At 50.3% G+C, this 12,996-nt stretch overlaps 1 protein-coding gene across 1 annotated transcript in view; it reads right to left on the bottom strand.

Moving 5' to 3' along the window:
- Positions 1-12,342, bottom strand: part of LOC143962517 (NACHT, LRR and PYD domains-containing protein 3-like) — a 49,821-nt gene extending 37,479 nt beyond the window's left edge. Inside the window, exon 1 of the mRNA XM_077471792.1 lies at positions 12,226-12,342. The gene's annotated coding sequence lies outside the window, so the exon portion shown is untranslated. The remainder of the gene's footprint in view (positions 1-12,225) is intronic.
- Between the last annotated feature and the right edge of the window lie 654 nt (positions 12,343-12,996).

The raw sequence follows: 12,996 nt of genomic DNA, 5'->3' as shown, positions 1-12,996 counted from the left end.
TGAACGAAAAACGAAATAAATAAAAACGAATTTCGGGAGTAACTAAATAAATTAAGTTTTCGGACGAAAACGAAATTCCGAAACAAAATATTTTTCTCTGCACATGTCTACTAGAAACCAAACATCCCAGAAACAGGACCTCGGAACATTCAAAAGGAACATTTCTCCATCTTGGCATAGAGATTGTTCTCTCTAAGGCGCTGAAGTACGGTGCGTACATGGTTTCTGTGAGCAGGCAGATTATCGGAAAAGATGAGAATATCATCCAGATAGATGACAACAAACTGGTACAGTAGATCCCTAATATTTCATTGACAAAGTTCTGGAACACAGCTGGAGCATTACACAAACCAAAAGGCATAACCAAGTACTCGTAATGCCCGTCCCTAGTGTTAAATGCGGTCTTCCATTCGTCACCTTACCGTATTCGAATGAGATTGTATGCACCTCTGAGATCCAACTTAGTGAAAATGGAAGCCCCCTTCAACCTGTCAAATAGCTCAGATATTAGAGGTAAGGGGTAACAATTTTTAATAGTCGCAGCGTTTAAACCTCTATAGTCGATGCAGGGTCTGAGGGTACCATCCTTTTTGGCAACGAAAAAGAACCCTGCTCCTGCAGGCGATGAGGATTTCCGGATGAAACCTCTCTCCAGATTCTCAGCGACATACTCAGACATGGCCTGGGTCTCTGGAATGGACAAAGGGTAGGTACGACCCCTGGGCAGGGTTGCTCCAGGGACAAGGTCAATAGCACAGTCAAAAGATCTGTGAGGGGGAAGCACCTCAGCAGACTTCTTGCAGAACACATCCCAGAAATCACTGTATGCCGCGGGAAGATCGGACGATACAGATGTGGTAGCAATGGGAAGTTTCCTCTTGGGGGTCACCTTGGGAAGACAAGACGAGAAACACGAAGGACCCCAGGCCAGGATCTGCCCAGATACCCAGTCCACATGTGCCGAGTGGAGCTGTAGCCAAGGAAGGCCCAATACAATGGGGGTAGAGGCCTTGGGTAGGATTAGGAAGGAGATCCACTCCTGGTGGAGTATCCCTACCGACATCCTAATAGGTAGCATCTGGAAATGGATAGGGCCCCCTGGGAGCAGAGTGCCATCAATTGCCGAGACTACTAGTGGAGTAGCGAGGGGAGAAAGGGTAAGCTTCATAGAAGAAGCAGTTCTCCAGTCCATAAAATTGCCGGCAGCCCCGGAGTCCAGATATGCTAGGACCGATTGGGAAGAAGTGCGTACATGGAGGAACACCGGAAGAAGAAGACGAGAAGGTGATGTTTCTGGGTCCAATACTCCACCTTCCAAATGTATTAGACCCGAGCGTTTCCCGGACGGAGCGAGCAGAAGTCACGAAAATGACCCTTGCCCCCACAATAAAGACACAAGCCCAGAGTTCTGCGTCTAGCACGTTCTTCGGGGGTTAGTCTGGTCCAGCCCAGCTCCATGTGTTCCTCAGCAGATGGAGGATGCTCCACAGGGCAACGGGGAAAAAGCTCAGGCTGACTAGAACCTGGGAGGTGCTGGAGTCTTTTTTTTAAAGGACCTCTCCTGGAAACGAATGTCAATCTGATTACATAAGGAAATTACATCGTCCAGACCGGCGGGAATAGCTCTTCCTGCTAATTCGTCCTTCACTCGGTCAGAGAGGCCATGTAAAAAGGTTGCGACCTCATTGTTCCAGCTCAATTACGCCATAAGGATACGGAACTGAAGTGCATATTGGCCCACTGAACAAGATTCTTGGCGAAGGCATAAAAGGGCACTAGCCGCAGAAGAAACCCGAGCTGGCTCCTCGAAGATGTTACGAAAGAGCTTCAAGAAGTTGGACAGGCTGGAAACCACTGGATCATTTTTCTCCCACAGGGGAGCAGCCCAGGCTAAAGCTTCACCGGAGAGGAGGGAAATTATATAGGCTACCTTTGCCCGATCGGACAGAAAGTTTTGAGGCTGGAGCTCAAAATGAATGGTGCATTGGCTGAGGAAGCCCCTGCAGGCCTTGGAGTCCCTAGAGAAACGGGACGGAGCTGGCAGTAATAATGAGTGCGTGGATGCGACTGGTGCGATAGGTGCAGTCGCAGACTGTACTTGAGGCTGCAGGTTCGGGGTTCCCAAGGAAGCCTGTAGCTGCTCAAAGCGGGAAGCCAGATCCTGAAGGAATCGCATCACCTGAGTCTGATTAGATTCCTGGGTCTCGAGTCTCCGCACTATGCCCTGCAATGGATCGACTGCAGGGAGCGGCACGTCAGCCGGGTCCATGGCTGATCAAACTGTCAGGACACCTAGAGCCCAGGTGACAGATGCACCCCGTAGGGTTAGGGGTGCACCGCAAGGTTGTGGACCCTACAGCTGACTGCTGCAGACGGGGGACAAATCCCACTGGGGTTAGAGCGTGAGATTCCCTGGGGCGCGGAGTCTAAGAGCCAGCAGGTGTTCACCAGAGCCTCGAGTGGTGAGGATGGACTTGGCTGCAACTGGCTCCAGGTCACGACCCCCAGGGTCCCCCAGCTCACACCCACAGTAGGCAACAGGAGGATAGGGATGATGAGGGACAAGCCAAGGTCGGGGCCGCAAGCAGACAAGAATAGTCGGGTACACGCCAAAAGGTCAGGGTCACAGGCAAACAGGGATAGTCAAAACACGCCAAAGTCGGTAACGGAAAACAGTAGCAGAGCACATGGCAGGAAACAGGAAGCTAACACACAAAGGTTGATCAGCAGGATAGGCTAGCAGTGCAAAGGTTAATATAGAGTTGTCTGATAGGAGCTAGGGTGGAGCCATGCCAGAGGAAGGATATAAAAGCAGTCAGGTGAAGCTCGGCTGGTCTCTAGAAATGAACACATGCAGACGGGAAGCAGACGAACTCTATTGCATAACCATGACACACAGTCTTCATGGGAGGGGACTCCAATGTGGCATTCGATTTCTCCATAGACAAAACAGCATAAGGGAAATCTGGACCCAAACACCCCTAGAAACAGAGCAAAAAAAAAAAAAGAATAGCCCACCTACTGCATGAGGCAGGTTTGGTGGATGTATGGAGCAAGCTCAATCCACAAAAAATGATACCCACTTCTCGGCTCCCCACAACTCCTATGCCAGGATAGCCCACATTTTCATGCAATCCAAATCAGTACCGTTGACCTTTTCATCCAAAATGAAGGATACCCTCCTCTCAGACCAGTCTATCGTAACTCTAGTCATGAGTCGGTCCTCTGGCTACTCAGGCCCTTCCAGGTGGCACCTCAACGAGGCCCTTCAGAGTGACCCGATTCAGTGTACACTGATAGAAGAGTACATAAAAGAGTACTTTAACGAAAAAAACAACAATGAAGTGTCCCCTGCCACTCTGTGGGCCACCCACAAAACGGTCCTCAGATGGAAGCTCATCCAGCTTTCCTCTAAAATCAACAAGGAACATCAGGCAGACCTACAGAAAGGGACCAAGGAATACCAATCTCTAGCTAAGACCCACAAGTGCAACCCCACGCCAGCAACTTTAGCACAGCTGGATACAGCCTGAGCTCAACTCAACCTATCACCCACGACAGCAGCTGAAAAGCACCTCAGATGGTCTGGGGCAAAATTTTACTCCCAACATGACAAAATTGGATCCAGACTTGCTACTAAACTGACTCCCAAAAATCACACGCTAGCCTTTCCAAAAATTAGATCCCCAACCGGGGACCTGACCCAAAACCCTACCAAAATTATGGACTTTTTCTTGAAGTTCTACTCTAAACAATATAAACGTGACCCTCTGCCAGGGCCGGACTGGGAATAAAATCCAGCCCTGGAAAAAATTTCATACCAGCCCCACAGCATTATTATACCAGCGCAACAGTATAACGTCAGTATTTTCTTGTTTATAAAAGGGAAAACCATACACAAGGTAAGGGGGGGGTGGGTTACTGATATAAGGGGGAAACCCTTTATATCAGTGCCATTATTGTATTCACTCCCCCCCTTACATCAGTGACCCCCCCCTTCAGACTGGCCCGGTGGTGCTGTCACTGACAACCTCTCAAGTGCACCGTGCAGGGCTCAGTCATTTGGCTCCAGCTTGGTTGGCACTGGTTTTATCCTACAGTCTCCTCTCCACAGTCCACACAAGTCTGACTTCTTCCATGACCCCCATCCTGGCGGCGCTCCCACTCTTGACTCCTCTCCAGACTCCCTCAGAGACTACAGACATGATACAGGAGATAGTCAGAGACTGCAGACATAATACGGGAGATGGTCAGAGACTGCAGACATGATACAAGAGCTCAATGCAGCCTCATCTGTGCCCATCAATGCAGCCTCACTGGGCTCATCAAATGCAGTCTCACTGGGCCCATGAATGCGGCCTCACTGTGCCCACCATTGCAGCCTCACTGTGCCTACCAGTGCAGCCTCACTGTGCACATCATTGCAGCCTCACTGCGCCCATCAAATGCAGCCTCACTGCGCCCACCATTGCAGCCTCACTGTGCCCACAACTGCAGCCTCACTGTGCCCATTAAATGCAGCTTTACTGTGCCCATGAATGCAGCCTCACTGTGCCCATCATTTCAGCCTCTCCTGTGCCCCATGTCCCAGTCTGCAGTCCCTGTCTGTGGGAAGGTGTGCTGTTGATGCTCGGTACGGTACCTTGCATGCCAGCAGGATATCCATGACGGCCAGCAGCAGGCAGGGTCTGTTCTCGTTTTAAATGGGGACGGCGCTCCTTCCAGAGGATCTGTTTGCTATGAGATGGAGTGGTCCCTGGCCACCTGCACCTTCAGCCGTCCTCATTTTCCGGCCCCAGTCAGCCTGTCCTCTGGTCCTGGGGAAGTGGAGAGCACTGGGTGGGAGCTGGAGAGAAGGGGGAGCAGAGAGTACTGGTGGGGCTGGAGAGCACATGAGTGGGGGCAAAGAGCAGCGGAAGTGAAGATCACAGGGGTGGGGAGTGCTGGGGGGGAATACTGTTGGGGGCCAAAAAGAACAGGGGTGGAGAGCATGGGAGACTTAGAGCACTGGGGGGGCTAAGAGTGTGGAGTGGTGAAAAGCACTGGGGGGAGCTTGATAGTACTGGGGGGCAGAAAAACAGGGCTGGGGAGCACTGGGGGGTGCAAAGAGCAGGGGGGAGCTTGAGAGCACCAATGGGGGCCAGAAAGAACAGGGGTGGAAAGCATGAGGGACTGGAGAGCACTATGGGGGATGGAGAGCACTGGTGAACAACATGGACAACAACCTTCTCGACCCCCTACAGTCTGGCTTCCGCCAACATTCTACTGAAACTGCCCTACTAAAACTCACCAATGACCTACTAACTGCTAAAACCAACGACCACTACTGCATACTCATACTTTTAGTCTTCTCTGCTGCCTTTGACACAGTTGACCACCTGCTCCTCCTCAGAAAATGACACTCCCTTTGCCTCTGCGATTCTGCATTATCCTGGTTTTCCTCCTACCTATCTCAGCGCACTTTCAGTGTCACTTACAACTCCATCTCCTCTGCTCCCCTTCCTCTTTCTGTTGGGGTACCCCAAGGTTCTGTCCTTGGGCCCCTCCTAGTCTCGCTCTATACCTCTTCCATGGGCCAGTTGATAAGCTCCCATGGTTTCCAATACCACCTCTATGCCGATGACACCCAGATCTATCTCTCCACTCAACTCACCCCCTCAATCTCCTCACACATCTCCAACTTATTGAATGACATATCAGTATGGATATCACAACACTTCCTCAAACTCAATCTTTCTAAAACTGAGCTTGTTATATTTCCACCTTCACGATTCCCCCCGTAACTTCACCATTAAAGTGGAAGTAAACTCCCCTATCGTTGCCAAGGAAGCTGCCATCTTTGCCTCTATTTAATCTTTAACTGCTATGGTGCTGCACATGTGATTTGTTATGACACCAGCCATTGGATGGTTTGATAGTTTGGCTGAGAGCACAGCCAATGTGCAGTTAGCATTCCCGGCATGCCTTTTCTTTTAACTGTTTAAATTGATGAGTTTACTTCCACTTTAATATCAAACAACACAACCATTGGTCCCTCCACACATGCCAGGGTCCTGGGTGTAATCCTGGACTCTGACCTCTCCTTCAGCCCCCATATCCAATCACTGGCTAAATCCTAGCACCTTCACTTCGCAACATCTCCAGAATTCCACCCTTCCTGACTAATGACACCACAAAACAACTCGTTCACTCCTTGATTATTTCCCGCCTTGAATACTGCAACTCTCTCCTTAATGGCCTACCCTTAAGCAGGCTATCCCCCCTTCAGTCTATTATGAATGCTGCTGCTAGACTAATACACCTCACTAATCGTTCCATGACTGCTGCCCCTCTCTGCCAATCCCTTCACTGGCTTCCCCTATTCCACCGTGTAAAATTCAAAATGCTAACCATAACATACAAAGCCATCCACAACATCACCCCCATCTACATCACCAACCTCATCTGCAGATATCGCCCAAATCGTCCCCTCCGCTCCTCTCAGGACCTCCTGCTTTCTAGCTCCCTTGTTACCTCCTCTCATGCTCGCCTTCAAGACTTCTCCAGAGCTTCTCTCATCCTCTGTAACTCCCTGCTCCAGTTTGTCCGATCAGCCCCTACCCTGTCCACCTTTAGGAGTTCCCAGAAAACTCATTTATTCAGGGAAGCCTATCCCACACCCACCTAACTGTCCCCGAGCCACCCCCATCAAATCATTCTCTGCAGCTATTACCTTTTGTACCACCACCCCCTCCCTACAGAATGTAAGCTCTACGAGCAGGGCCCTCCTGTACCTTTTGTATTGTACTGTAATTGTGTTGTCCCCCCTATACATTGTAAAGCTCTGCGTAAACTGTTAGCGCTATATAAATTGTGAATAATAATAATGGGGTACTGGAGAACACTATGGGGAATGGAGAGCACTGGTGGATTTGGAGAGCACATGGGTGGTGGAAAAATGCTGGGGGAGCAAAGAGCACAGGGGTGGGGAGCGGAGAGTGCTGGGGGGGGGGGACTTGAGAGCAATGGTGGGGCCAAAAAGGACAGAGGTGGAGAGCACGGGATGCTGAGAGCACTGGGGGGGGCTAAGAGTGTGGGGTGGCGAAGAGCACTGGGGGGAGCTTGAGAGCACTGGGGGGGGATCTTGAGAGTACTGGGGGGGAAGAAAAACAGGGCTGGAGAGCACTGGGGGGTACAAAGAGCAGGGGGTAGTGGAGAGCAATGGGGGGAGATTGAGAGCACCAGTGGGGGCCAGAAAGAACAGGGGTGGAAAGCAGGGGGACTGGAGAGCACTATGGGGGCGGAGAGCACTGGCAGGGTTGGAGAGCACATGGGTGGGGGAAAAATGCAGGGGGAGGGGAGAGTACAGGGGTGGAGAGCGGAGAGTGTTGGGGGGAACTTGAGAGAGGACTGGAGGGGGAGCCAAAAATAACAGGGGTGGAGAGCACGGGGCAGAGAGCACTGGGGGGCTTGAGAGCAATGGGTGGAGCTTGAGATCGCCGGGGGGGGCAAACAGGGGTGAGGAGCATGGAGGGCTGGAAAGCACTGTGGGGGCTGGAGACTACTGCCGGGGGGCTGGAGAACACTGTGGTGGGGGGACTGCAGAGCACTGTGGTGGGGGGGCTGTAGAGCACTGTGGTGGGGGGGCTGTAGAGCACTGTGGTGGAGGCTGGAGAGTGATGGAGAGAGCTGGAGAGCACTGGGGGGAGAAAGAACAAGGGGGAGAGCATTGGGATGGTGGCTAGAGAAGGATGGGGAGAGCTGGAGGGGGGGTGGGCAGAAAGAACAGAGGTTGAGAAAACTGTGGGGGACTAGAGAGTGTGGTGGGGGAGGAGAGCACTGGGGGGGCAGTAAAAGAAGTCCGATTGGATAGGAGGAGAAGCAGGGCATATAGAGGAGATGATCATTCTATATTACTCCATGCAGCCTTTCAATGCTTGTTTCTCCTCCTCTCTCTCCTGCAAGCATTCAGCGGCTGCATGGAGGAATATAGATGTCTCGTCTCCTCTATATGCCCTGCTTCTCCTCCTATCCAGGCACACAGGGTGGCATCTCTTACTGTGTATCATAGCGCTGGCTGGCTCGGTATTTGGCGGTCGCGCTGTAATACGGTCCCGCCCCCTAGACAGGCTTGTGTGATAGACGGAACACTGATTCTCTCTACTATCACACGAGCCGGTCTAAGGGGGTGGGGCCATGTTACAGTGTGGCTGCCGAACACAGAGACAGCCAGCGCCATGATACACAGGAGCAGGAGAGAAGAGCAGTGCAGGCGCGAAGCAGTCCCAGGGCAGGCGGCCTACCGGGAAATCGCCCGGTGTCCCGGTAGGCCAGTGTGGCACTGCCCTCCGCCCTCTCCTACACCCAAGACTAACTTCCTCCATTTCCTCCTTGTCCCATCAATAGCCCGAGGCCACAGGGAACGCCTAGAGGACCCCTTTACCTCTGAAGAGGTTTTAGGTACCATCAAATCCCTTAAACTGGGCTCCTCTCCTGGGCCAGACGGTTTCTCCACAGGATATTACAAAAAAATTTGGCCAATGTCTAGCACCTTACCTGACGCGGTTCTTCAACAGGGATGGCGCCCCCTTAGACAGAGACCTTAACTCTGCCTATATCTCTGTCATCCCCAAACCAGTGAAAGATGTCGGCAACTATCGCCCGATCTCGCTCATCAATAACGATCTGAGGATAATGACTAAGATATTGGCTAATAGATTGGCAAGTTTCATTGCAACATACATACACAGAGATCAGGTGGGTTTCATCCCTGGGAGACAGGGCCCAGACCAAATTAGGAGAGCTGTTGATGTTATATCTTTGATTAACTCCCACTGGGATGGTGGTCCACCTCAGAAGGGGTATGTCCTTTCAATAGACCTCTATAAGGCATTTGACTCATTAGCCTGGACATACATTTGAGTTGCTGGAGAAATGGGGTTTTGTGTTCCGCTAGTGTTCCGCTAGTGTTCCCTACAGAACTACTCAGAAAGGGTTGCAGGTAACACATGGTGAAACCCCATGGGATGGTACCTTGAAAGTGAAGATCCCATCCTCAAAGACCTAAAGGAACTGACCCCACTGTAATATGGGGACCACTAAATAAATTGTCACCGGCAGAGTGGTGATTGGTGACAGAGAGCTGTTGGCGATCATTTTAGCACTGAAAGAATGGAGACATCCCCTTGAAGGTACCACTGTGCCGGTGTTCTGGCATATTCAGTCCGGCCATCATATAGTGTCCGCCCCGTACCGCGCATGCAGTACGGAGCAGAAGAAGCTTCGGAAAATCTCTGAAGATGAATGGCGCCTGCGCCGTGAATCGAGGTGGTAGCCCCACCATCCAAGCGGACATAGGGCTGGGAAAATTAGGAGGGCCCCTCGCGGCTTCGCTTCACTCGCCACTCTTCGGGCACGGCCTCGCTGCGCTCAGCTCTTTTCTATTCCAACTCTATGTCCACTTGGATGGTGGGGCTAGAACCTGGACTCACGGCGCAGGCGCTGTTCATCTTCGGCCATTTTCAGAATCTGTGTGTGCTATGTACTGCGCATGCGCAGTACACAGCGGACACTATCCGATGGGGGACTGCATATGATAGGACACCGGTTCTCATTCTTGTGGAACATAAGAATCTCACATTCTTGTCTGAGGCTAAACGCCTCTCTCCCAGAAGGGAGCAATGGGCTATTTTCTTGTTGAGTTTTAATTACATTGTCTCATTCTTACCTGGTACTAAGAATGTAAGGGCTGACGCCTTGTCACAACAGTTTTCCTCCACTTCCAAGATGGTTCTGGTTCCTGTGATTCCTCCTGATCGTATTCTGTTGATGGTTAGCACTACTTCTCCTTTGGGTGACAAAATTCTTGCTACTCAGGTCAATGCCCCTCCTGAGAAACCTTGTGATCGCTGCTCTGTTCCGAGAGTCTTCATACTGCTGTGCTCCAGACTTACCATTCTCCCAAGGCTGTTGGCCACCCTGGGAAGAATCAACTCTTGTCATTTCCCAACAATTCGGGTGGCCTATTTTATGTGCTGATGTAACCGCCTTTGTGGCTGCCTGTTCCATGTGTGCTCAGAGTAAGACTCCACGACACCTTCCAGTGGGCCTCCTACAACCCATACCCAATGGAGAGAGGCCCTGGACCCACCTGTCTATGGATTTCATTGTGGAGTTACCCAACTCTCAGGGCAACACAGTTATCCTTATGGTGGTTGACCAGTCCTTGAAAATTTTGCACTGTATTCCACTCAAGAAGCTGCCCACTTCTAAGGAACTGGCTTCTATTTTTGCTCGGGAGATCTTCCGCTTACATGAGCTACCCAAGGTGATGGTTTCAGACAGGGGTAGTCAGTTTGTGTCCCAGTTCTGGTGAGCCTTTTATGCACAGTTGGGTATTCAGCTTGCTTTCTCCTCTGCATATCACCTGCAGTCTAATGGGGCCGCAGAACGAGCCAATCAGTCCTTGGAGCATTTCCCACGTTGCTATATTTCTGACAATCATAACAACTGGTCAGACCTATTACCGTGGGCAGAGTTTGCTCACAATAGTGTGTTGAATTCAGCTTCCCGTTTGTCCCCATTTATGGCAAACTATGGTTTCCAACCTTCCATGTTGCTTGCCTTGTTTGTTCTGCAGAGTATTCCTGCATTAGAGGAGAATCTCCGTGGCCTTTGTTCCACTTGGGCACAAGTCCAGGAGGCTTTGTGACATGCTAATGATAGGTACAGACTCCATGCTGACCGCAGACGCCTGCCTGCGCCTTCCTACCAGGTGGGGGACAGAGTCTGTCTGTCGTCTCGCAACCTCTGACTTTGTGTTCCTTCTTTGAAGTTCACACCTTGGTTTATTGGGCCTTTCTGTATCCTTCGCAGGATTAACCCAGTGGCTTACACGTTGGACCTTCCTCCTAGTTTGCTCATCTCTAATGTGTTTCATGTCTCCTTATTGAAACCCCTATGGCTGCAACCGCTTTACACCCTCGGTGCCACGTCCTCACCCTATACAGAACCATGAGGATTATGAAGTACAATTCATTGTTGACTCCCATAGGTTCCGTGGGCGCATACAGTACCTGGTGCATTGAAAGGGGTACGGTCTGGTGGAACGTTCTTGGGTCTCATCCTCGGATGTACATGCCCCTGTCCTCCTCCATGATTTCCAAAGACATTTTCCCCTCAAGCCTGGTGGTCCTCGGAGGGGGAGGGGGTCATTGAGGAGGGGGTACTGCCAGGCCTGGGCTCAGCCCTTCCTTCTCTGAGCTGGCTGCTCAAATGTCGGCTAATTGCCAGCTCCTTTCTCTCCACAGTGACTCAGCTGTTGATCTGCTCATCAGTCCTGGCTACTTAAAGCCGTCCAGCTCACTTCATCTCTGCCTTCGCCTTTGGTCACATCTCAGAGACTTTCTCCTGCGTTCCTGTTGAAGACTTGCTCGGCTGACGTCCCTTCTGGCTCGTGATCCTGTTGGCTGTACTACTACGTTGATCTCTGGCTCTCTGACATTGGCAGACTACCCGATCTGGCTACTTAACTCTGGCTATGTATTGACTACGCTTACATTTTTATTATTATTATTAAACAAGTGTGTTTAACTGTACTTCTGTCTCGGTCTGATTCATGGTTTCTGACAGGGCGGTGCCACTGGGTGATGTAGCCAGGTGACCCCACCCCTTCCTATATAAGAAATGTCAAAGTGTAGAGCATGCATTTGGCGAGAGGCCATCCTAGGAGGTGGAACATTTTAGCTTTTTTTGATTTTATTGATTGTTTTCGGGTCGACAGGCGGCGCGATTGACAAGGGATTTACATTGAGGGACACTTTTTTATATTTTATTTTTTAATAAATTGTCAAAAACCTGTCTCTTGTGTTTATTGCTTTTTGACACTTTTTTGGTGAATGGGTAGGGGTAAGATATGGGGGGGGGGCCCTTCCAGATTCCATTAAGCCCCCAACCACAGACCCCTACATTTGTGGGGAAGAGACCCTTGTTTCCATTGGGGAAGCCAGTGTGGGGTGTCTAAGGAAGCCACGTGGGTTGTGGGGTATATAGGGAACCCATGTGGGTTGTGGGGTATATAGGGAAGTCATGTGGGTTATCTAGGGAAGTAGAGTAAGGGGGGTGAAGCTCAGCTACTACATTTTCTCAGCAAGTTAAAAGGCGGACTTCTCCTTTACATAATAAATAGAAGTCTCTTCTGATGTAGTTTATGCCCTGCCCATCCCAATGTTCCCGTCTCTCTCTTACCTTCTCTATGGAAATGTTGGATTCTGTAGATCTCTTCTCCACATCTCAGGAAATGTCTCTAAGACCCGACTTCCTGGATCATTGTATTTCATCTTCCACCATCGCAGAAGTTCTAATTTCTATGACACTTCTCTATTTAAACACACTTTCCTACTTCCTCATTTATGAGAGGGGTGTGGCTGCAGAGTGGAGCTCCACCAATGACAGGAAGCATGTGACCTCCACTCCTTTTTTTTTATGGAACATTATTGTGAATCTCTGCAGATGGAGCTCCACTGTCACAGGAAACATGTGGCCTCCACATCCGGTGGAGCTCCAGTGACTGCAGTCTGCAGAGTTATAAAATAAAAGAAGAGATTTTTGGGAGGTTTTCTGTTCTCTGTCCTTAAATTAACTTTATAAACTGGATTTGTTTATAAAAGTGATTGTCTAATATTTACCAATTTCTATTTCTGGTGATGATGGAAGTTGATGTTGGAAGAAGAATACAATCCATGTCTCTAATCACAATCTCATTGTCCTTGTTTGCTCCACCTTCATCCCAACTATCAGGACCAAGACTGAGACACACATCCATCTCCACACACACAATGTTTTATGGTTCAATGGAATGTCGGCATTAAACCTCCATCTTCCTGAAAATCATATATATGTTCTGGTGGAAATATCATCCACTTACTGACCACCTGACCGCATTGTACTGAGGATGGGGGGCGCTGTACTGAGGATGGGGGGCACTGTACTGAGGATGGGGGGCGCTGTACTGAAGAT

The sequence above is a fragment of the Lithobates pipiens genome, unplaced genomic scaffold (assembly GCF_037356315.1).
Source record: "Lithobates pipiens isolate NorthernLeopardFrog02 unplaced genomic scaffold, aLitPip1_a1.2 Scaffold_8, whole genome shotgun sequence".
In the NCBI taxonomy this organism is placed as follows: domain Eukaryota; kingdom Metazoa; phylum Chordata; class Amphibia; order Anura; family Ranidae; genus Lithobates; species Lithobates pipiens.
The sequence above is the reverse complement of the archived record's forward strand: the minus strand, read 5'-3'. Positions and strand labels throughout refer to the sequence as shown.